The sequence below is a fragment of the Oryctolagus cuniculus genome, chromosome 8 (genome assembly GCF_964237555.1).
Source record: "Oryctolagus cuniculus chromosome 8, mOryCun1.1, whole genome shotgun sequence".
Classification (NCBI taxonomy): domain Eukaryota; kingdom Metazoa; phylum Chordata; class Mammalia; order Lagomorpha; family Leporidae; genus Oryctolagus; species Oryctolagus cuniculus.
Genome location: NC_091439.1, coordinates 106,801,772 through 106,827,882, shown reverse-complemented (window position 1 = coordinate 106,827,882; position 26,111 = coordinate 106,801,772).

Here is a 26,111-nt window from a genome sequence, read left to right as displayed (position 1 = left end):
TCAAGTAATTATACATTGCAATTTATCTAGAACTTCTAGTTGTAGTCAGAGTCACCGTAGTCTCATGCTTCCATGCCATCACAGCAGCTCCAAATCAATGGTTTGGAGAAAATAACGAGGTACCAATCAGGTGCCAAGTCTTCTGGAATTCTGTTTCATCTTTATTTAATAACCAAATAGCATGGTTTGAGACTCCATTAATGTCATATACGGTGTAACACTTCCATAATATTTCTGAGGATTTCTTCCATTCTCCTAGATGGTCTGTACTATGGCCTGCCTCAAGTGATTCTAGCTGTTACTCTTTTTTTTTTTTTTATTTGACAGGTAGAGTTATAGACAGTGAGAGAGAGAGAGACAGAGAGAAAGGTCTTCCTTCCGTTGATTCACCCCCCAAATGGCCACTATGGCCGGAACTGTGCTGATCCAAAGCCAGGAGCCTGTTGCTTCCTCCTGGTCTCCTACATGGGTGCAGAGGCCCAAGCACTTGGGCCATCCTCCACTGGCTTCCTGGGCCACAGCAAAGAGCTGGAGTGGAAGAGGAGCAGCCAGAACTAGAACCAGCACCCATATGGGATGCCGGTGCCACAGGTGGAGAATTAACCAAGTGAGCCACAGCGCTGGTCCCTAGCTGTTACTCTTGATACCATTATGTTCTATTTGCACACTGGCTACATACCTTTATTTTTGCCTCACAATGACCACTCCCTCTCCTATGCTTTCATTTTTCCCAGATCTCTCTGCTCTATTGGACACTCATCTACATTTTCCACACTACTTTTACAGATTTATGCACAGCAATCTTATCTCTAATGCTGCCTTTGAAACAGAAATTGAAGTGCTGATAATGGACTCCATTCAGCAAAGAGCCGTCCAGGTTTGGTCTCTACCAATGGCAAGGAATCAGGGAAAGAGACTTAAAGTTATTAATTTTCTTTTTAGCATATTCTAAGTGAACTCTAAGGTGAGTGTCCTAACCAAAATTACCAGGGAGTGCACTGGAAAGTGATAGTTTGGTGTGAGCTCTCATTATTCTGTATTTCAAGCACTAGCGAAGTCACTGGGTATAGACTTGGGCTGGGGGAGAGGAAAGGTGCATCTTACCAAGCCCAGATTTGTTCCCTGACCCTCGTATCCTCAACCAAATTGTCTTCCCAGTGAGATTGTTACCCATTACTAGTCATTGTGTGACATGCTAAACATGAAAATAAAACTGCAAAAACTTCTGTGGATTGACAGATTTGGAAATGACACACTGAGGAACTTGGAAGCTTTCACAAAGCAGAGTGTTGAAAGATGCAGAGACTTTTGTAGAACTGTGAAGGATGATGAGTCTCTTACCAGGCAGACAAGGAAGACACACAAGTAGAAGGTATATTTGGATCATGGCAAAGTAGTCTGGAATCAGTGCAGGGTAAGGCATAGTGAGGAGTAGGGTCAGATGAAGATAGGAAGATGGCTTAAGTTCAAATGGCTCATGGTCTTGCATTCACACTTAATAGTGTGAATCACACATTGAAACATTATTTTATACTCTTATCTGAAGGAATCTCTAAACAACCACAACCACAACCATCAAAGACCATGTCCACCAGCTGTCCCAATTTTCAAGATTGCATATATAGTTATATCAGAACTGCCCTTAGTTCCAAGGGTCTGGTGTGAATGAGAATACAGGGATCTGGCAATAGTTCTTCACTAATTAGTTGGTGAAATGTGAAATGATGACTTCTGGGCCGGCGCCGTGGCTCAATAGGCTAATCCTCCACCTTGCGGCGCCGGCACACCGGGTTCTAGTCCCGGTTGGGGCGCCGGATTCTGTCCCGGTTGCCCCTCTTCCAGGCCAGCTCTCTGCTATGGCCAGGGAGTGCAGTGGAGGATGGCCCAGGTGCTTGGGCCCTGCACCCCATGGGAGACCAGGAAAAGCACCTGGCTCCTGGCTCCTGCCAGGATCAGCGCGGTGCGCCGGCTGCAGCGGCGGCCATTGGAGGGTGAACCAGCGGCAAAGGAAGACCTTTCTCTCTCTGTCTCTCTCTCTCACTGTCCACTCTGCCTGTCAAAAAAAAAAAAAAAAAAAAAAAAAAAAAAAGAAATGATGACTTCTAAACAGTGATAATGAATCTGAAATATGTACAAAACTGGAAGAAAAAGTGATAAAATATGCTTTGGACTGCAGCAAGAAAAAAATTCTACCTGAGAACAAAACCTTTAAGTATAATCTAGGACAATGCTCCCACTCACACAGCATGGAAACTGTCTAGAGGGATAGAGAAGATCGTGGCTGATGCAGAACTAGAACCAGGATTTAGGGTTCCCATCCCAAGTCAGTTCTTTAGGCATAGCCATTGCTGCTGTGCCCAACTCTTCCCCTGCTGTTGTGTTGACCTTTCTTGAGATGACTAACTTCATTTTAGTTCAGCATCTTTCTTATTAGTAATCCAGGGAAGCGACAATTGGCTGTTCCTTTCCTTGAAATTTTGGTACTTTTTTCACTTTTTGAGAGATTTTTGTTATGTAGTATCATACAGTAGAAGATTTTGCGTTAGATTCTCTATGTCAAAAGTCAACTTTTTTTTTTGTTACACCTCTTCATATACACTACACACTCCTATCATTTACATTTCTCTTTATAGTAAGTGATTGACAGTGTGGTGGGTGGGATTGGTGGATGGCAGTAGTGGAGCTCTAGTTTGAATGATATTCCCCTTTTTCCTGAAAATTTTGATAGGCTCTGCTCCCACATGCATGCAGAGACAGGGAATAATTAGTGACTGTCAAGACATTCCATGGGGAGGTCTCCCAGCAAGCCAAAGATGATTATTCATTTCTCATCACTCTGATGAAATACTTGAGAGAGACTAACTTGTAAATCAGCATGTTGCAGGTTCTAGGAAGGGCCACACCCTTGGTTGTTTCACCTCCAGCTGTATTGCAATGGTGGGAGCCTGTGTGGGAGCAAACAGAAAAGCCAGAAATCTGGTGCAGCCAGCATGAGGCTTCTATATAACCCTTTATGAGAACTACCAAGAGATTGCACAAGCACTACCTTAATCCCTTCTGAGGGTAGGGTTCCCAGTGACCTCTCACTGGGTCCTACCTCAGCACTTCCACATTGAGATGAAGTTTATTGAGAATGATGGGGATTCTTTTTATTTACAGATTAGAGTTACAGATTTTTATGACTTACTATCACTTACTGGTAGATTTGGATGGATAACTTTCTCCAAAGTGATTATTTTTAGCACAATTGGAAATCAGACCTCACAGACACCTTTGGGGTCAGTGTAGACAGAAGATTTAATTAAATATAGAATCCCAACATGAAACTTTTCCTTGCCTTGAGAAATGAAGATCCTACAGATAAATGGGAAGATAGACTTTCTAAAATTCACGATAGGCTTATAGTGCCTAGTATGCCGCATTCAGTCATGCCCTGTGGGCACCTCTACCAGGATGATGAGTGTTTCCCATGGAATTATATGTCATGCATTTCACATTCACACATTTAACTCCTTAAGGGAGCTTGCACACTCAGAATCTAACACAATATTGCACATATGGTAGACATACCTTAAATATTTATTATTTATATATTAACAAATGTATTATGTAAATGGGAACTTAATTAAGGAACATAGTAAAGCAAAGTTCCTCTGTGGGGAGCAATCCGGACTAGACTGAGTTACTGGAATTAAGACTTATTCTATGCATCTGCTCTCCCACAATATGGTGCTGGGAGAGAAGTAAACAGCTTCTGCACAGCTGCCTCCAGTTCAGCCAATAAACTGTAGGACTCGCTCCTGATTGGAGGAGAGCAGCGTACTCGGCGTGTGGGCAGCCGAGTTAGGATTGGCGGAGGAGGACTATAAAGGAGGAGAGAGACGGCATGCACCAGGAACATCTATGGGGAACATCTAAGGGGAATATCTAGCTGAAGGAACACCCGTGCAGCCCCCAAGAAAGCCGGCCGGCGGTGTGCCGCTCCCCTGCGGAAGTGGGGAATGTGGCCAGGGGGAACTGCCCTTCCACGGAGGTGGAAGGGATAGTAGCCAACCCGGGAAGAACCAGCAGCAAACCTGGGGAGGGCCGAGCAGACGAAAGAACAGCGCAGGGTCCTGTGTCGTTCCTCCACGAAGAGGGGGAGCGACATCCTCTTCTCCATTTCTACCCCCCCCACACTTCCCAGGCTGTTTTTTGCAGGCTCTGGAACAGATCTTGAGCTGCCCTCATAGATTTTCAGCATTTGTGTACAGAAAATATTCCTGGTCACTGCTAGCATAACAAGAGTACCTTAGTGATGGGCAAGTGAAAGCCTGATACAAATGTAAACAGGACACCATTTGAGCAGGCTGGCTGTAGTCAGGGAAGCCTGCAGAGAGTTAAAGCAGTGAACTTAGTCAATTCGGAAACCTCTTTCTGTTCCTTGCTCTCACTTGTCTTGTGACTACTGTAGGATTGGATGAGGATGGATAAGCTATAAGGAGAAAGGTATTTGAGAAATATGAATTGTATCTGCCATTTGTGCATTCGAGTTTAATAGCAAACCTCCCTGGAGACACTTCCATGTGGTTTTCATAGAAATTTTAGTCAGTGCAGCCTTCCTCTTCCTTTTCAGTGGCTACATGACATCCTTCAGCTCTCTCATGCAACACTATACCTCTAGTGTCTTTCTGCTGAGCGCTCTTTCTGGGGAAGAATCTCTTTGATCATAAGGGCAGTTTCCTTTTTGAAAAAGTGGCATGAAGGTGACCCTTGGGGCGGTGTTCCCCATATGAACTATAGAAAACATCCCTCTGCTTTGTTAATGAGACAGAATAGTGTCTACTCCCAGAGTGCTCATCTCTGGGAAGTTTTAACGGTATTAGGAGAGGAGAATCAAGCATACTTCAAAGAGAACACATAAAATTGAACTAAGAAATAAGTTTATTGGTGCAAAAAAAGTTTTGAAATCTATTCACAATTTTATCACAAAATGAATTTTCCATGTACACTTGAGGATGACTTGGGCTTATCTTTCTGTGTAAAGAGGGAGGAGGGGCTGGGGAGAAAGAGAGAGGGAGGTGACTATTATAATGAACTGGTTCATACACTTTTAAGGCTGAGAAGATCCAGGATCTTCCTTGAGCAACATGGAGTCCCAAGAGAGACAATGCTGTAGTTCCCGGTGCAGTCCAAGGATGTGAGAACAGGAAGTGGTGTCATTTCAGTTCAAAAGGTGGCAGGGTGCAAGTCCCAAAAAGAACCTACGTTTCAGTGTGAGTCTAAAGACAGGGAAAACCCTTGTCTAAGCACATCAGGCAGGCAGGGGAATCCCTACGTCCTCATGGGAGGGTAAGCTTTTCTGTGGACTCCAGGCCTTCATCTGAATGCATGAGCTCCCTATAGCCCACCACATGGGGGAGGGAATCTGTTTGACTCAGTCCGCTGATCCCAACACTAATCTCATCCAGAGACACACTCACAGATTCACTCTGGCTAATGTTTTGGCCAAACGTCAGGACACTCTGTGGCTCAATCAAGTTGATGCACAAAACAAATTCTCACATGAGCTAGATCTTATTTTTACCTTGAGTTCATCAGGCATAATACAAAAACTGGTCTCTGATGTTCCTTTCAACATTGAAAATGTATGATTCTTTTAATGTCTTTCTCACTTGGCATGGAGTAAGGATGAAGTATCAAACTTCCCTGCACCACGGGCTGTATGGGAAAATTCCAAAGAATTTCTGTAATTTTCATCAGAAAAGCTTCCCTTTCAACTCCTTAGGCTCATTTTTTCAATACCCTTGAGGTTCTCTTGAGATTCATTTTTTTAACTTTTATTTAATGAATATAAATTTCCAAAGTACAGCTTATGGATTACAATGTCTTCCCCCCATAACTTCCCTCCCACCCGCAACCCTCCCCTTTCCCTTTCCCTCCCCCCTTCCATTCACATCAAGATTCATTTTCAATTCTCTTTATATACAGAAGATCAGTTTAGCATATATTAAGTAAAGATTTCAACAGTTTGCACCCACATAGAAACACAAAGTGAAAAATACTGTTTGAGTACTAGTTATAGAGATTCATATTTTGAATGTCTCTGTAGTAGACTGAGTCATGTGTTCCTGAAATCCATCTATTGAAGTTCCAGCTAACTGAAATTACCTCGCAAGGTGACTGCATTTGTTGATAAGGTCTTCAAAGAGGCAAATGAAGTCATGAGTGAGGGTTTTAATGTGACCTGACTCATGTCCTTATCAGAAGGGGCAAGCTGGACACACACACATGGAGAGAAGGAAGGCAATGTGATGATCCAGGAAGGGGGCAGCCATTGGCAAACCAAAAAAGAAGTCAACAGAAGAAAATAACCTTGTGGTCATCCTACTCTTGGACTTCGAGGCTCCATAACTGTGAGAAAATGAATTCTACTTTGTGATGGAAGCCCTGACAAACTAGCACATCCTTTTTTTTTTTTTTGGTAAGATTTCATTTATTTATTTGAGGAAGAGTTACAGGCAGAGAGAGGAAGAGAGAGAGAGAGAGAGAGGTCTTCCATCTGCTGGTTCTCTCCCCAAAACCGAAACCAGGAGCCAGGAGCTATTTCTGGGTTTCCCATATGGGTACAGGGACCCAAGCACTTGGGCCATCTTCCACTGGTTTCCTAAGGCATTAGCAGGGAGCTGCATCAGAAATGGAGCAGCTGGGACTCGAACTGGTATCCATAGGGAATGCTGCACTGTAAATGGAGGCTCAGCCTACTATGCCACAGTGCCAGCCCCTAGCACATTTCTTTTGCAAGTCTTGTTATGGTGGTCTTGCATCTTAGCCTCTCATGAGGAATGTGGAAGTAGTTGCCCCCTATTATTTTATCTTGACCTTTGGGAGTTTAACAAAAACTAAGAGAGAAAGGGTTCCATTTAAAAACTGTTATTTTATGCTTCATATTCTTTAGACTTCACCACATCTATATTCTGTTTCCCAAAACCTCTGACTTTCTCAACTAACCCAATCTCACAAAGCTTCAGAGCTGTCAATGTGCATTCTAAGAAGTTTGAATCGTTGGAGAGTGACATCAACTTGCAAGTTGCTCTCTCTTCAGGAAACAGTAAGTTAAGGGAAAATTATTTTTAAAATGATATCTTACAGTATGAATGTAATCCTGTTTCACTTCTCAAAAGAAAGAAATGAATGAATGGGTGTGTGTGATAACTCTCACTGAAATTGGAACCCCTATTTCCCTCTCAACATGAAATACAACTTTCTTGGACACAGGAGTTTGATAATAAGGCAGATGCAGCACAGCACAGATGGCATTTCTGTTTCCTTTTCCATCTAAATATCTAAGACATCAGACATCTCCATAAATGTAAAGTTTGAGAGTTCAAAGCTTTGAAAGCTGATAAGTAGTGTTTTTTTTTCTTTTTTTTTTTTTTTTGAGGAAGGGAAGGAGGGAGGAGAGAGAGAGACAGAGAGAGATGGGGAGGGAGGAGAGGGTATATATCACCACTGATCAAATGCCCACAACAGCTGGGGCTGGACCAAACCAAAGCTGAGACCCAGGAAGTCAATCTAGGTCTCCCATGTGAGTGACAGGGACCAGATATGACACTCATCACCTGCTGCTTCTCAAGGAGTGCATCAGCAAGAAGCTGAAAGAGGGAGTGGAGCCAGGTCTTGCTTGAGTCCAGGCATTCCAACATGGGATGTGGTCATCCCAAGCAGCATCTTAAACTCTGCAAGAAATGCTTGCCCCTAACATTTAAAAGTTTAAACAAAAACTGGCCAGCGCCACAGCTCACTAGGCTAATCCTCGCCTTGCGGCGCCGGCACACTGGGTTCTAGTCCCGGTCGGGGCGCCGGATTCTGTCCCAGTTGCCCCTCTTCCAGCCCAGCTCTCTGCTGTGGCCAGGGAGTGCAGTGGAGGATGGCCCAAGTGCTTGGGCCCTGCACCCCATGGGAGACCGGGAGAAGCACCTGGCTCTTGCCTTAGGATCAGCACGGTGCGCCAGCCACAGCACGCCGGCTGCGGCGGCCATTGGAGAGTGAACCAATGGCAAAGGAAGACCTTTCTCTCTGTCTCTCTCACTGTCCACTTTGCCTGTAAAAAAAAAAAAAAGTTTAAACAAAAACCAAGAGATTATAGCGAATAAGACATAATTTTTGCTGTGATAAACATTCTACTGGAACTTTGTTAACATAATCAGTTTCTCCTCAGTTGTAAAAGACAGCAATGCTCTCCAAATATTTACCTATGTGATACCTCTAGTCTGACCTCAGAATGCCATCTGCTGAGATGTGATTGGTTCAGATACAATGTGACCATATGAGTGTGGCTTTCTCTGCTAGGATAGACACACACTGATGACCCACACTGTGGGCAGCAGTTCAGGCAGATTTTAAGGAAAATCAGTTAGTGAGAAGCATAAATGCTACTGGAAATTAACCTTTCTACCAGCCTTACTAGGACTCCTGAATGTGTGTCCCTTCTAGTACTTTTGCCTTATCCGGGAAGCTTATCAAAACCCTGCATGCACACCTAGTTCAGAAGGTCTGCGGTTTGTCATTCTCCTCCTGGCAGAGCGCAGACTTCTGTTAGTAGGCAGACTTCATAGATTCTTTCTGTCAGAGTTATTGGAAACAGAAGTCTACTCTGTCTGCTAAATGTGGGGAACTGAGATTCGAGCTCTGGCACAGCTAAGCTGTCAACAAAATGCAGCGATTGGCCTGATGTCCAATTTCCTAATATTGACTTTGTTTTTAAGAATCCTAATAAAGAAAAGTAGGAATGGAAGCTACAGCAAAATCCATGTCTTGGACACCTTTTGCATTTTTATGGGGCCCCGTATCAGTTTTCTGTGGCAATGTGCAGTGTCTGCTTCATGATCTGTACTGTGTCCATGCCAGCTCCCTGAAAAGCAACAGGTTCCCAAACTGGGACATCATGTGACCCTGGAACAGGGGAACCCAGATGCTGACCCTTGGATCTCACATTTCCCTCTCTCAGAGATGCCCAAGTGTTTGTGGAACGTGTGCAATAGTATTTTAGGTGATATTCTCAATAAAACCCTTAAGAAAACTGAAAACGGTTCAATTTTACCTTAGAAGCTTGGGATAGAGGCTTGTTTTATAGTTAATGATCTGCCTTGTGGAAGAGTGACTTTAGTTTCAAGTTCTCTTTCCATGTTGCTTTTATGCCTTAATCCTCCTTTTCCCTAAATGATGCTTCTCTAGCTTAGTTTTGTTTTGGTTTTGTAAACCAGATGTCAGCTGAATTTGTGCAGTGGGTTGCCATTTGAATAACCAGGATCCTCCTCCCACATTTTATGTAAACTCTCCCTGCATTTCTATGTGCAGAAAAGGCAAGACTCCATGGTGAAGGAAACAGAGCTCTGAGGTAGAAAAGGCCTTCAAGTCTTGAAGGCAAACAATATTCAAAGATATTTACTAATGTCCATGGTGGTACAACCAGACAACACTCAGGGTACATTCCAGGGAGATTAAGACATACCCAAATACATCCCAGATCTGGGCCATGGGAATAGTGGCTCTCCAGACACAGACACAGTGTCCAGTGCATGGTGTCTCTTGGAGTCTCTGGTGATTGATAAACTAGGCATCAGCTGCCAGAAGCTCTGCCAAACTCATTGCCAATTTCCTTGAGAGAATAGAACCTTGTCCTGACCTCTCCAAAGACACTATCTCCTCTCTCTTGGACTGGTTCATTAACCCTACTCTCTTCTTTTGCATTGTGTGTTACATGTTAAGTACTGTATGTTCAATAATAGGATGCACAACTATTAATGCACATTTGGTTGATATGCACTGGTGATTGTCAAGACTCCCTGTGCCTAACCAATTTTATCCAACCACTATCAGGGAAACAGGGGGCATCCAAGGTCATCATGTACTCATGTGGAAAACATGCTTCTTAAAATGAGGATCTAATTGTGATAGGTTTCCAGGGTTTATAGCCTTTATTCTCCTTACACCAAGCTCTTGCTATATGTCCCTATTTATTTATTTATTTATTTATTTATTTATTTATTTTCATCTTCTTAAAAGGCAGAGAGAAAAGGAAAGAGAGAGAGAGAGAGAGAGAGAGAGAGAGACTGACTGACTGACTGACTTCCATCTGTTGATTCATTCTCCAAATGCCTGAAATAGCTAGGCCAAGCTGAAGTCAGGAGCCAGGAACTCCCTCCAGTTGTCCCACATGAATAGCAGGAACTCAAATAGTTGCTGTTTTCCAGGCACATTCTACTGTTTCTCAGGCACATTAGCAGGAAGGTTGATCAGAAGTGGAGGCAGGACTGGATCTCAGGCCTTCCAATTTGGGATGAAGGAGTCCCAGGCAGTGTCATAACACACTGGGCCACAGTGCATGCCCCTGAGAACTATCTTTTCAACTTTGCTTATGTTCAAGTCAAGGATTGAAACACACTAATATATTTGTGAGTATTGTACTTGTTCTTGTCTCCAAATGCATGAGGCTTTCACACATCCTTTCAGTAGCTGGTTATATTAGTTAGTGCATTTTCTTGCTTGTTTACTTCTTTGTTATTTATTTTTCCTATTCTTAAAAATGCTACATTGCAAAATAACAAATTAGAAATGATAAATAAGGGACAAAGGCAAAGAAAATAAGGGTAGTTAACAAAAGAGCACACAGAGTGAAAGCTGGGTTAACACTTGAAAAAAAAAAAACAATATATTAATCTGCAGTGGTCTGAATATGACCCTAAAGCTCATTTGTTGGAAACTAAATCCCTAATGCAGCAGTGTTGAGATGTGGGACCTTGAAGAAGTGGTTCATTTATGAGTACTCTGCCTTCATGATTAGATTAATGCTGTTCTCATGGGAGTGGGATAGTTATCAAAGCAGTGGATTCTTGATAGAAGGTTGAGGTTTATTCTCCCTCTCACTGATTCTCTTGTCCTTTTTTCATTGTACTTGGGATGATGCAGTAACAAGGCCCTCACCAGGTGCTATCATATGAATATTGGGCTTTCCAATGCCCAGAACTATAGGAAGCACATTTATTTTGTTAGTAAATCATCAGTCTTTTATAGTTAGCAGCACAGAAGGGATGGGCGTACATAGTAAAGAGCTTTTAGGCATGTATACCAGGAGGTTGGTAGGAGATAATAATACATAATGCTCATGACTTGGCGTATATCTGGGTTTGAAATTTGCAGATTTAATTATAATTATATACTCAAAAATTCATTCTGATTGTTATGTCAAGGTGCCCTGATATTTAATCGAAAGAAAGAAATGTTTTTGTTAATGGCATCTTCAGAAATTTAGAGTATCAGGAAGAGAAACCCAAATACTTAGTCTATCTGGAGGATCTTCATGATTTTCCTGTTTATCAGTAAAGAATAACTAGCAATGCTTTTTCTTTTCTTGAAGGAAGCACAGGTGTCACATGACAAGGTTTGAGTGATGAGAAGTCTTTTCAAACTCTCATAGACACAATGACCCCAGGTTCAAACATATTTTGAGTCATATTAAAAAAAAAGTGACTTTGCTGTCTAGAATCTATTGATATCTTTGAAGTAATGCTGTGTCCTTTTTCCTTTAACCTTTTCTTCAATCAGCTTTCCAGAAATTTGGAGCCAAAGAGAAGTTGTTGATCAAATTAAGGGTATAGAATATTTGCATGCTGTGTTTTGCCTATGAACTTGATTGCTATAGTAGTCAAAATTTCAAAAATGTTTGTTATATTAATGAATAATAGAGTAGGATTAATTGATAATATAAAAAATAGAGTGTATGTACATCTATACCTGTACTTGATAAATTAACTGTTAAATGTGTTTATTTAAATAGAGTAGGTATGTACACAAAAAGTCATAGTTTAAGCATAATTTTAATAGGGGCCTCCTTCCAAAAGTAAATTACAATTGTAACTTACAATTTAATAGACTCATTGGGAATTTGAATATAGAGCCAGACAAATCCTAAAATGGCTGAATAGCAAGCAAGGAGATATGCTACTTTTTAGGTGAGGGGAAAATAGCAGGAAAAAAAAGTGGAGGAAATATATCCCCAGGGGAGAGTTGGAAAGACGTCTACAGTGGAAATTCTACAGAAGGAAGAAGGATGTTGTGGATCAGTGTGGATAGTTTGGACATGGAGCAATGAGCACAGACCCAACAGATGACCCCTGCAGCAGCTAGCTGGACAATAGCCAGCTTTGGAGAGCAGACTACAGCAGCCCACACCACTGGTGATATTACTAGAGTGAGAGCTTTGCAGACCACAGTGCCTTGAATATATCCTATAGCCCTAATGGGAGGCAGGGTGCCTGCTCACCTGGTAGGAAAAAAAAAAACACACTTCTTTTTCCCCATTCCCCCATGAGGTCACCTGGCAACATGTGGGGAGAAAACATCATTTTGACACTGGTAGCACTTGCAATGGCTCTTGTGCACATGTGTGACCAGGGATTTTACCAGAGGAAAAAAATCTGCGTTCCTCAATGATTTTGAGTCTGGCTGGCCAGGCTGAAGGGGGCTAGGCACCCATATAATGCTGTGAAGTGTCCCCAGCCTCTCAACCCTTCAAGGCTCTGGGGCTCAAACCAGTGAGGTAGAGCGTCCACACTTAGCTAATTCTGTGAATGTCTTTGTTCTCTCCGTGGATGGGACAGGCTAGAGTGCAGAGCTGATCCACTGTATCCTGTGACAGTAGGAGACTTGGATGCTGTGATTGTGGGAATTCTGTGACTTCAAGATAGGGCACCTGATGTAGCCCGGTCTCTGAGCAATCACTATTTCCCATGCTAGGCTTAGAGCTCCTTGATTGCCTAAGGTGGATCATTGGAGTGGGATCCATGCTCACACTGAGGAAAGCACCAATCCTTTGTGCAATTCATGTGGAAGAGTGGGTGAGTGCTGCACCACTGTTGGCTAAACTCAGGCATTGATAATCTAGAAAGAGAGGAGGTGAGGGTATGCTTATGCCAACAGAGGTGACCATATCATCTCCGCTGCTTACCATAGAGGGGATCTACCATGACCAACTTGAGTGTTACTCTGGATATTTGCCCCACTCCGGAGCACCGACCGAAGTTCCCTGGACTCACCAGGATCACACCTCTGGTTGTTCACTAAAAGAGCAGATGCAACAATAAGTCACAAAAGCAGAGTTCAAAGATTAAATCCATCAGAGTATAAAATCAATAAGAACTTCCACAAGTATCTAAAAATAAATGCAAAAATTTAAGAAACAAAAATGAGGAAGATAACATAACTCCTCCCAAAGGAACAATGCAACACTTCATTATTAAAATGTTAAGATGAAGAGATTGATGAAATGTTTAAAAAGAAATTCAAAAGATTAATCATAGGATTATTTGGAAGGACTGAGTAACAAATTTATGAGTTAAAGAAATCCATACCTGACATGGAGGCAAAAATTTCCTAGGAAATTGAGATTTTTAAGAGAAATCAAATTCAAATATTATACATGAATAATTCACCATATCAAATAAAAATACAGCAGAAAGCATCAACAATAGTCTTGGTGAAGCAGAAGAAAGAATATCTGAGCTAGAAGACAAATCTTTGAAAAAATCTAGGTCAGACCAAAAAACAAGAAGAAATTAGCAAAAATAAAACTGTTTTAGATTCATGAGCTACTCTCAAACAACCTAATATATGAGTCTTGAGAGTTTCTAATGGCTGGAAAAAGAGAATAGATTAGAAAACCTTTTCAGTGAAATAATAACAGAAAACTTCCCTAATCTAGACAAAGAAAGGGACATCAAAGTACACGAGGCACATAGAACTCATTATGGACATGACCAGAAAAGATTTTTACCACGACACATTGTAGTCAAATGTAAATCCACAGTAAAATATATAGAAAATATTCTAAAATACACATAAGAGAAATGCCAGATTATTTTCAGAGGCTCTCTAATTAGACTCACAGCTGGTTTCTCATTAAAAACCCTATTGGGTAGGAGAAAAGTGAGAGACATAGTCCAAGTTTTAAAAGTAGAAAGAAAACTGTCAACCCTGAATACTGTACTCTGCAAAGCTCACGTTTATGAAGGTGAAATAAAGACCTTCCATAATAAACGAAAATTGAAAAAAAAAAAAAAGTCTTCACTCATCCAGACTTACAAACTATGCATAAGGATGTGCTACACAGAAACACAGAGTGGTGCTACTCATTATGAAAGAATTTGAAGTCAAAAAATCTCCCAGTAAAAGTACAAAGGAAATCCAAAGCAAATAATAGGAATGTTTATGGGAAAAAATGGCAGGGCCAATTTATTACTTATCAATTATACCTTGGCTATCAATGACCTAAATTTTTCAACTAAAGGATAAAGAATGGATGAATGTATTAAAAAACAAGACCAATCTATTTTCTGCCTATAAGAAACACACCTCACCAACAGAGATACACCCTGACTGAAAATGAAATGATGGAAAAATATGTTCCAAGTTAATAGAAAGTAAAAAAATAAGCGAGTGTAGCTATGCTAATATTAGACAAAATAGACTAACACAGAAACTGTTTAAAAAATGAAGAACATGTATTGATTAAGGGATGTATTCAACAGGAAGATACAACTATAATAAATGTATATGCACCAAATGCCAGGGCACCTTGCTATTTAAAAGAAATGTGCATGGATCTAAGGCGCCAATACAATAGTAATGATGAACTTCAACACCCTACTGTAATCAGTGGACAGGTCAACTAGACAGAAAATTAGCAAGAAACAACAGAGTTAATCTACACTATGGATCAAATTGACCAAACTGTCATCTACAGAATCCTTCATAAGACAGTTGCAGGATATACAATATTTTCATCACTACATGGAGCATTCTTAGGATAGATCACATGCAATGCCATAAATCAAGACTTGGCAAATTAAAAAAAAAATGAAATCACATCATGCATCTTTTCTGGTCACAATGGAATGATGATGGAAATAAAAAATTCAAGGATCTCTAGATAATATGCAAACACATGAAGACTTAAAAACATTCTCCTGAATGAACAGTGGGTCATAGAAGAAATCAAAACATTTCTGGAAATGAATGAAGATGGCAATGCAACATATCAAAACTTATGTGACTGAGAAAAGGCAGTGTTAAAGGTGAAGTTTATACAAATTGGTGCCTTCATCAAGAAATTTGAAAGACATCAAAAAGAAGCTGTCAGTGAATCTCAGGGGTCTATAAAAACAACAAACCACACCCCAAATTAGTAGTAGGAAAAAATAATTAAAATTAGAGAATAAATAAATAAAAATTAAAACAGAATCAATACACAAAGATCAGTGAAAAGAAGAGATGGGTTTTTGAAAAATAAGCAAAGTAGATAAAATATTAGCCCAACTGATTTTATTTATTTATAACTTAATTATATCCATTAATATAAGATAAAATATAAACATTCTAAATTATTGATAATTTATAATTAATAATAAACTATATTAATAGATTATGGTTATTAATGTAATATTAAATATATTTATAAATTATTAAAATCAATTAATAAAATGAGTTGAAAAGGGAGATGAAATAATGGATACCACAGAAATAAAAAGAATCATTGGGAATTACTAGAAAGAGCTCTAGACCAACAAATTTTAAAAGGTGGAAGAAATGGATGGCTTCCTGGATGCATACAATATACTAAAATTGAGACATGAAGTCCTAGAAAACCTAAACAGACCAATAACCAAGATGGAGTTTGAATCAGTAATAAAGACCCTCCTAGAAAGAAAATCCCAGGACTGGATGGCTATATCTCTAAATTCTACCATACTTTTAAAGAACTAGTACCAATTCTCAAGCTATTAAAAATAATTGAAAGAGAGGAATTCCTCCAACTCCTTATATGAGTCCAGCATCATCATAATTCCTAAACCAGAAAAAGATACAACAGAGAAACAGAACTATAGACCAATATTGCTGATGAACATAAATGAAAAAATCTTCAACAAAATAATAACTAATCAAGTCCAACAACACATCAGAAAGATCATTAAACTAAACCAGGTGGGATATATCCCTGGTATACAGGAAGGGTTCAACATATGCAAATCAATATATATATATTGATATATATATATATATATATCACATTAGCAAACTGAATAATAAAAGCCATATAACTATCTCAATAGGCACAGAGAAAGATTTGATAAAATAAAACAGCCTTTTCCTGATAAAAACCTTAAGTGAATTGGGTATGGGGGAGCAATACTCAGCACAATCCAGATAATTTGTGACAGGCCTGCAGCCAGCATCTTATTGAATAGGGAAAAGTGGTAAGCATTTCCACTATATCCAGAACAAGATAAAGACGCCCACTTTCACCATTGCTATTTAATATAGTCCTGAAAGTTTTAGCTATAGCCATTAGGCAAGAAAAAAAAATCAAAGAGATAAAATTTGGAATTGAGAAATTGAAATTGTCTTGATTTGCAGATGACATGATTCTATACATAGGGGAATGAAACAACTCCACTAAGATACTCTTCAACTCATAAAAGATTTTGGTAAAGTCACAGCTTACAAAATTAATACACAAAAATCATTAGCCTTGGTATACAAGGACAACACTATGGCAAAGAAAGAACTTCTAAGACCAATCACGTTCACAATAGTCCTCCTAAAATTAAATATATTGGCATACATTTAACCTAGGAGGTGTGAAAGATTTCTGTGGTGAAAATTATAAAGAATTAAGGAAAGAAATAGAAGAAGACATTAAAACGGGAAAAAAAATCTATATTCATGGTTTTGTAGACTTAATATCAACATAATTTCCATAAAACCAAAAACGACTTATGGATTCAGTTGGATCCCATTCGAAATACCAAGGACATTTTTTTCAGATATAGAAAAAAGATGCTAAAATTCATATGGAAACACAAGAGACCCTGAATAGCTATAGTAATCATAAACAACAAAAACAAAGCTTGAGGCATCACAATAACAGATTTTAAGATCTACTAAAGGGCAGTTATCATTAAAAAAGTCTGGTACTGGTGTACTGGCAGAAAAATAGATGGGTAGAACAATGGAACATAATATAAACTCCAGAAATCAATCCATGCATCTACAACCAATTAATCTTTGACAAAGAAGCTAAAAACAACCCCTGGAGAAAAGACAATCTTTTCACTAAATGCTGCTGGGAAAATAGGATCTTTGTATGCAGAAGTCTGAAACAAAACTCCTCCCTTACTCCTTATACAAAAATCAACTCAAACTGGATGCCATCAAATTACTAGAGAAGAACATTAGGGAAATTCTGCAAGACATTGGCATAGGCTGTAGCCGGTGCTGTGGTGCAGCAGGTTAAAGCCCTAGCCTGAAGCACCAGCATCCCATATGGGCCCTGGTTCTAGTCCTGGCAGCTCCTCTTCTGATCCAGCTCTCTGCTATGGCCTGGGAAAGCAGTAGAAGATGGCCCAAGTCCTTGGGCCCCTGCACCCTCGTGGGAGGCCTGGAAGAAGCTCCTGGCTCCTGGTTTTGGACCAGTGCAGCTCCAGCCATTTCAGCCAGCTGGGGAGTGAACCAGCATATGGAAGACCTCTCTCTTTGTCTTTACCTCTCTCTGTAACTCTGTCCTTCAAATAAATAAAAACAAAAACAAAAAAAAGACATTGGCATAGGCAAAACCTTCTTGGAAAAGATCCCAGAGGCATAGGACATCAAAGCCAAAATAGACAAATGGGATTACATCAAGATAAGAAGCTTTAGCATGGCAAAGGAAACATTCAGCAAAGTGAAGAGGAAACCAGCACAATGGGAGAAAATATTTGCAAACTATGATACTAATAAAGGATGAATATCCAGAATCTATAAAGAACTCAAGAAACTCAACAACCATAAAACAAGCAAACTAGTTAATAAATGGGCAAAAGACTTGAACAGGCATTTTTCAAAAGAGGGAATCAAAGGGCCAAGAGACACATGAAAAAATGCTCAGGATCATTACCCATCAGGGAATGCAATTCAAAACCACAATGAAGTTTCACCTTACCCCAGTTAGAATGGACCTCATACAGAAATAAATACATAACAAAGGCTAGCAAGGATGTGGGGGAAAGGTATCCTAATCCACTGTTAATGGGAACGTAAACTGGTATAGCCACTGTGGAGGACAGTATGGAGATACTTCAGAAATCTGAATATAGACCTACCATATGACCCAGCCATCCTATTCCTTGGAAATTATCCAAGGGAAATGAAATCAGCATATGAAAGGGTTATCTGTACCCCCATGTTTATTGCAGTTCAATTCATAGTAGCTAAGATATATAGTCAGCCTAAATGTCCATCAGCTAAGGACTGGATAAGGAAATAATGGTATATATGTAATTTACGCTATGGAATACTATACAAGGTAAAAAAGAATGAAATCCTGTTGTTTACAATAAAATGGACAGAACTGGAAAACATTATACTTAGTGAAATAAGGCAGTCCCCAAAAGACAAATATCATATGTTTTCCATGATCTGTGATATCTAATACATTACCAAAAATTAATGTTTAAGAGTGAAGTTCGCATTTTGTAATTTGATGGACATTTATAGCCCTTGTCTCTACTGCTGAGACACAATGTTTTTTGGTTGTTTGTTTTTTTCTTGCTGTTTGTTGGGCTGTTTACTTAGTTAAGAGTTAATCTTAAGAGTATAAAGCAGGCCAGCGCCGCGGCTCACTAGGCTAATCCTCCGCCTTGCGGCGCCAGCACACCGGGTTCTAGTCCTGGTTGGGGCGCCGGATTCTGTCCCGCTTGCCCCTCTTCCAGGCCAGCTCTCTGCTGTGGCCAGGGAGTGCAGTGGAGGATGGCCCAAGTACTTGGGCCCTGCACCCCATGGGAGACCAGGATAAGTACCTGGCTCCTGCCATCGGATCAGCACGGTGCACCGGCCGCAGCACGGTGCACCGGCCGCAGCGCGCTGGCTGCGGCGGCCATTGGAGGGTGAACCAATGGCAAAAGGAAGACCTTTCTCTCTGTCTCTCTCTGTCACTGTCCATTCTGTCGGTCAAAAAAAAAAATTTAAAAAAAGAGTATAAAGTAAACTGAAAAGAGATCTTTGTAAAAATTTAGAGTGAGCTGGGATCAGCACTATGGCGTAGCAGGTAAAGCCATCTTCTGCAGTGCCGGCATTCCATATGGGACCTGGCTGCTCCACTTCCAATCCAGCACTCTGCTATGGCCTGGGAAAGCAGTAGAAGATGGCCAAGGCCTTGGGACCCTGCACCTGCCTGGGAAGACCTAGAAGAAGCTCCTGGCTCCTGGCTTCGGATTGGCACAGCTCCAACTGTTGTGGCCTATTAGAGGGGGAACCAACAGGTGGAAGATTTCTCTTTCTCTCTGCCTCTTTTTCTCTATGTGTAACTCTGACTTTCAAATGAATAAATCTTTAAAAAAATTAAGAGTGAGAATGGGACAAGGAGTAAGAGGAAGGGTTGAAGCATGGGTGGGAGGGAGGGAAGGGTGGGTAGTATCACTATGATCCTAAATTTGTATGCATGAATTACTGGAAATTTGTTTACCTTAAATCTAATAAAATAGAAAAGACACATTGTCAAATGTGATAAAGTTGGGTTTTTACTTGTTTATGAAAGTGTATCAGGTAATATAAAGTGGAATGACATCTCTTAGGAACACTTCGTTGTTAAAGATCTGCTTCTTAAAGGGATGACAATAATTAATAGTGTGTGGATAGTTAAATGTGAGCTTGTTGGCATGAATGATGTTTTCTGAAAAATAGGACTTGGAATGATCTAGGTCTTTATTATTTTGTTTTGTGTTAATTTTAGTAACAAAATTTAATTTGATTTCTCTTAAGGAATTTGGCCTCTGCAATCAAAGCCTTACTCCAACAGCTAACACTGCAACCTGGGCCAATTTGTTAGACTGCTGTGTCTGTGCTTTCCCAACTGTATAAAATGAATGAAAACAGTACCTTCCTGGTGAGGTGGATGAATGGAAGAGCACCAGGTGCACACTTGTTAGTTATTATTGACTTGTTACCTAAATGCAAGGCTTAGGTGTTTCCCTTGTGAATGCCCAGTGAGAAAATAGGGAGATTCCTCTGGTGCGCTGTGCTGCTCTTGCTGAGAGGAATACGGTACCCAGCCCTTAAGGAAATGTCTTTGAATGCACATGGCACGTCTGCATGTGCCGAATGACAGTTTATTTTGTAGACCAAGAAACTTTGGTTCTAAGGTTGTCTTTCATCTATATTTTTGCACCTTGTATGTGAAATCTACACCAGGAGGAATAAAACACTTTCTTTATATACTGTAGGCTAATGAGAAGCTATCGTGTCCCTTTATCAGTATCCTTCCTAAAACAGTTCCTCTGCTTTGTTTCCCTTTTTTGGTGCATGGTATATGATATACCCTTGTGTTTCTTGCTTTAATACCTTGTGCTTACATGAGGATACACTCATGTTTGTGAAATTCAATAGAGCTTCAATTCAGTATTGAAAAGGTTAAAAGTTGTGCAAACTTGTGTGTGTTAGATTCTGCAAGAGGGATTGTTTCATAGGAAGAGAGAATGAAAGGTTTCACTGGGATTCTGTTTTACCTGAAAGCATAGAACTGCTTTGATGGCACCAGTTCCAACTTTCATAGGCTTTAGTTCAAATTAACTTACATGGAAAAATTACATGTTGTTTGTTCATTATTTTCATATGGGCAATAAGAAACCTGCATTTAGTGTGTGTTATTACAAATATAGACTCAAATTAGGAGTCAGTGCTAATCTTGAAACTTTTCATAGATTACTTAATAGGATAAATTTTAGAGTCAATTATAGATTATTTGCTAAAATATATAAATATACTTATAAGATCATATTGTACTTGGAAAGATGATAATTTTTGCCATTCACAGAGTGTCATAATCAGGATTTTTAAAGATTAATTTCTCCATTTGTCCATATATGAGAAATGCATTTTTTAACCCTTATAAAGATGAGATGTCCTGGACAGATTTTAATTTTTAGTTAGATAGGAGGATGTTTCCAAACTTTTAAAATTTGTGACCCTAGACAACTTTTAACTTTTTTTTATTTTTTAGAAAACACCATAACCTCACAAGTTGGACATTCAGAAATTTGCTTTATAATCAATTATAAGCATATATAACTGAATGATTCCTTAGGACAACCTTTTATTATGCTATTGTAAGTGCACGATACCATTGTAAGTGCCTGATACTATTATGAACACATGATTTCGATTTGCATATCTATATAAACTTTCAAGAACCTGCTAGGAGAGGGAGTGGGAAAGGGGAGGGATGCGGGTGGGAGAGACGATATGGGGGGGAAGCCATTGTAATCCATAAGCTGTACTTTGGAAATTTATATTCATTAAATAAAAGTTAAAAAAAATTGGGAAAAATCTGATGCATGATGGCTAGAGTGAGATCAACTACCGCTTCTAATTTACATGAGTGAAAGAAACAGTGTATACAAATACTGCACACCACCCATCGGTATACTAGTCAGTGGTCCCCACAGATGGCATAATGGAACTTTTGGTGCTGGATTTAAGAAATAAGAAATCCATTTTCTCTCTCTCCCTCTCCCTCCTCTCTCTCTCTCTCTTTCTCTCTCTCTCTCTCTCACACACACACACACACACACACACTCCATCATCTGTTTATCCATACCCTGACTCTAACTATATATATATATACATATATATGTACATATATATTTTTTGCAAAATCGTTTTCCATTGCTTCTGCTGTTCAGTGCTGCAGCGCCTCTTCCTTTGGTTCTACACAACTCCTTTCTTTCCTTTTGACCTGTTATTGACCTCAGGTCTGAATTTGCTGAAGTCTTTTCCAGGTCTAAAATTCTTTGATTCTGTGATTCTATTTCTGTTCTGCACACTTCAGCTGTATTTATCTATTCCCAGTCAATGGAGGTAGAGGGAACAGTAGGCTCCATTTCTATTCTTTTTCCTAGTTTGCTAATTTTTCAAAAACATACAGCATCATATAAATTCAGAAGAGTTAAGCGGAAAGATGATGGACAGCTTTTATTCATTCCTTCATTCCCATGTGTTAACTTAGAATTTACCAGTCACTACACTGGATACAAAACAAGACCCAGTTTCAATTCATTTCAGTTTACTTCAGGTCAGAAACTTTCAACAAAGTACTGAAAGTGCCATCGGTATATATAGGTCACGAAAACAGGGCTGGTCAGTTCTCCTGGGGCCTTCTGTCCATTAGAAGCTGATGCCGATGGGCTTTATGTCGAAAGATGGATGGACTTTCGAAAGTGCTGGAAATGTTACTTTAGGAAGCGGGGGTGGGATGTGAGCAATTTAATTGAGAACAGCTGGAGTCTAGAGGTCTCGCATCTGAGGGGGTGTGGGCTTGGTCATCTAATGTATCGTTTCCTATCTGTTCTGAGAGAGCCAGGTAGCTGCTTCATGCATTCATTTCATGGAGTGTGCAAGAATACATTAGAGGGGCCAGAACCGTGGTGTGTAGCAGGTTAAGCCACCGCCTGCGCCTGCTGTGCCAGCATTGCATGTGGGCAACTGTTCGAGGCCTGGCTGCTCCACTTCAAATCCAGCTTCCTGCTAATGTCCTGAGAAAGCAGCAGAGGTAGGCTTAAGTCCTTGGATCCCTGTACCCCTGTGGGCGACCTAGTAGAAGATCCTGGCTTCTGGCGTCAGGTTAGCCCAGGCACCATTTGGATAGTGAACAGCAGATGGAAGATCTATCTGTCTCTGTCTTTTTCTCTATTTGTCTCTCCCTCTCTCTCTCTAACTATGCCTTTCAAAGAAGTAAATATATCTTTAAAATTAATATATTAGAAAGTGTATCTGGAGTAATTTAATAGCACTTTTCCATTTTCTTTTATTTTTGAGTATCATTCCCCATATAAAAACAGTCTGTTTTGGGTAAGCTTAAAAGTTTTGGGTAAGCTTAAAAGGATGGGTTGTGCAGACAAATTTTTGGAAACGACTACTATAGGAATAAAAGCTTTGAAAGCATTATAATCTGAGGACTTCCCTTTGGCATTATAGAAGAAATGTGCAAATTGTTAGGAATTACTGGCGTCATCATTTAAAAATCCAGCATACTATATGATACTACCAGCGTCCAGTGATGGTTAGATAGTTCTATCCTATGATGATGATGATGATTGTCAATGGCAATGTACAGAGAAAGTGAGTTGAGAGGAGTAAATGTTGGCCTTGGCTTTCATCACACTTGAAACCTGTGTCTGGCAATCATGTGAAATTTTGGCAAGATATTTAAGCTTTCAGAGGCATAACTTCCTCTTCTGCTAGATGAAGAAAACAATTCCCATTTCACTGTTTGTAGGGAGATTTCAGATAACGTATATGAGGGACATGGAATCAGCATGGTCCATAGTAGGCGTTCAGTAAGCACGTCTGTAACAAATCACGGACATTGGTCATGTCATGATGTTACCTTCTTGAGAACTTGACTGGTTGCTTCTCTTTTTCTCATTCATTTGGATTTACAAACATCCAAATGATTGTTTTGAGAGCAAGAAATGCATAGAGTGAAAAATTGTGGAGAGAATCTTGCTTCTCTTCTTCTAAAACATATACACACTTGTTTTCAACAAAATGGTGTCTTGCATGAAATGGTATTTTGCCTGAAAGAAAGATGCCTGGTCCAGTACTCTTCCTGTCATTACCACGTCCACACTCTGAAACATGTGCAGAAACATTGCCTTTTTGGCCTGCTTTGCACTCTATGGGTAAGAATCAGTTTTCTATAAATTTCAGTAACTTGAGAAAGTTACTTCATGATGATGTCCATGCAGACTGTCTCTTAAAACTCCTGTGACAATAAGGTGAGTTAGTTAGCTTCCAGTATAGAGAGGATTATTGCTGAGTATAAATGCAACTGTGTTTTTGGATCCCTTTGCATTTTTATAAGAATTTTGAAGTCATTTTGGCCCAACTGGATAATATGCACACATGGATCATCATTGTATAGGAAGCAGAGTTTTAAAATGATAAACTAAGCATGACTTTATTAATTTATAATTCTACCTAAATATTCTGGAAATAATTCAAGATCAATTACCTAGACAAATCTACTATTTTTAAATAATGTTACATGGGATTTGATTATAGTATATATATATATAATATATATACTATATATAGTGTATTCTATAAATCTATGATGTTTTAAAAGTTCATTTAAACAGAGATATACTATGGAAATAATTAATCTTGGCAGGATCCCCAGGAAAGGATAAACATATAAACTACATGGTTCAATTCAACTTTAAACACAGATTGCAGCCAGATTAATTCTGACTTGCTGAGTATTTTTCTCCTGCTTAGACATTGTGTTTTGTCAAAACTTTCTTCTATACCTGTTGGGATGATCATATAATTTCTTCTTTACTTTGGAAAGGTAGAGGTGGTGACTTATTTTTGAATATTGAAGTAACTTTACATTTATAGATTAGCTTTCTTCTATTTGGCATGTTACCCTACTAATTTATTTCCTAAATCAGTTTACTTATGTTTTCCTGTGGCTTTCTTTGTCTATGTTATGAAGCAAGTTGGTCTGTAGTTTCCTCTTCTTGTAATGCTTTGTTTCTGGTTTCGGTATCAGAATAAGCCTGGTCTTAGGAAATGAGTTGGGGAATACTTGCACCACTTTAATTTTCTGTAATATTATATGTAGGATACTGATTATTTCTTCCTTAAGTATTTGATATAGATTGCCAATGATGATATCTGATAAATGAATATTCATATATTCCAGTTGTTCTTGCATGAGGTATGGTGGGTTGTGCCTTTCAAGAAATTTGTTCATTTCATCCACATTGAACGCACAGATAGCTCCAAGGCTTTGAAACCAAAAGTGATATCAAACAAAACACTGATTGTTTTTTATTTGATTAGTATAAATTATATACATATATTGAAGTATCACATTATAGCCCATAAGTATATATACTTATTGTTAATTTAAAATTTGAAGGGCTGATGTTGTGTTGTAGCAGGTTAAATAGTTAACTGTGATGCTAGCATCGCATGCGGGCACTTTTTCGTGTCCCTGCTGCTGCAGCTCCCTTCTAATGTGACTGGGAAAGTAGTGGAAGTTGGCCCAAGCCCTGGAGCCCCTGCCAGTTTTGTGGGAGACCTGGAAGAATCTTCTGGCTTCTAACTTCAGCCTGGTCCAGTCCTGGTTGTTGTGGCTATTTGGGGAGTGAACAAGCAGATGTCTCTCTGTCTCCCTGTCTCTCTCTCTCTCCATTTCCCTGCTTTCTCCCTGTAACTCTGCCTTTCAAATAAATAAATACCATCTTTTAAAAATGAACTATGGCTGTAGTTGTGGCTGAGTGATTATGTTAATGACTAGAAAACAATTTTTTTATTTTTTTATATTTATTTTAATAGGGAGAGTTAGTGAGAGAGAGAGATAGAGAAAAGGTCTTACTTTTTCCGTTGGCTCACCCCCCAAGTGGCTGCTATAGCTGGTGCCTTGCGGCCGGCGCGCTGCGCCGATTGGAAGCCAGGAGCCAGGTGCTTCCTCCTGGTTTCCCATGCGGGTGCAGGTCCCAAGGACCTGGGCCATCCTCCACTGCACTCCCGGGCCACAGCAGTGAGCTTGACTGGAAGAGGAGCAACCAGGACAAAATCCAGAGCCCCCAAGCGGGACTAGAACCCCGGGGTGCCGTCGCCACAGCCAGAGGATTAGCCTAGTGAGCCGCGGCGCCGGCCTAGAAAACAAATTAAAAAAAAAAAAAAAAAGAATAAAATATACCCTTTGAGAATAGCTACACGTGAGAGAGCACGAATTTCCTCCTGCTTCCACTTTCCCTATTTTTTCTGACCTGGTCTATTGTGTGATGCCTGCCCACATTCAGGTCAAGTTTCCCCCAATTACTGCTCTGACCCATCTCTCAATCTTCTTTGGGAACATCCTCAAAGGCACACACAGGGGTAATGCTTCACCAACTCCCTAGGCATTCCTCCAAGAAGTCCAGGTGACTCCCAAAAGTAAGCATTGGGCTTTAATCCATTTGAGTTTGTTTTTACATGTGGTATAAGATAAAAGTCTAATTTCATTATTTTGCATTTGGAGTTTCTAG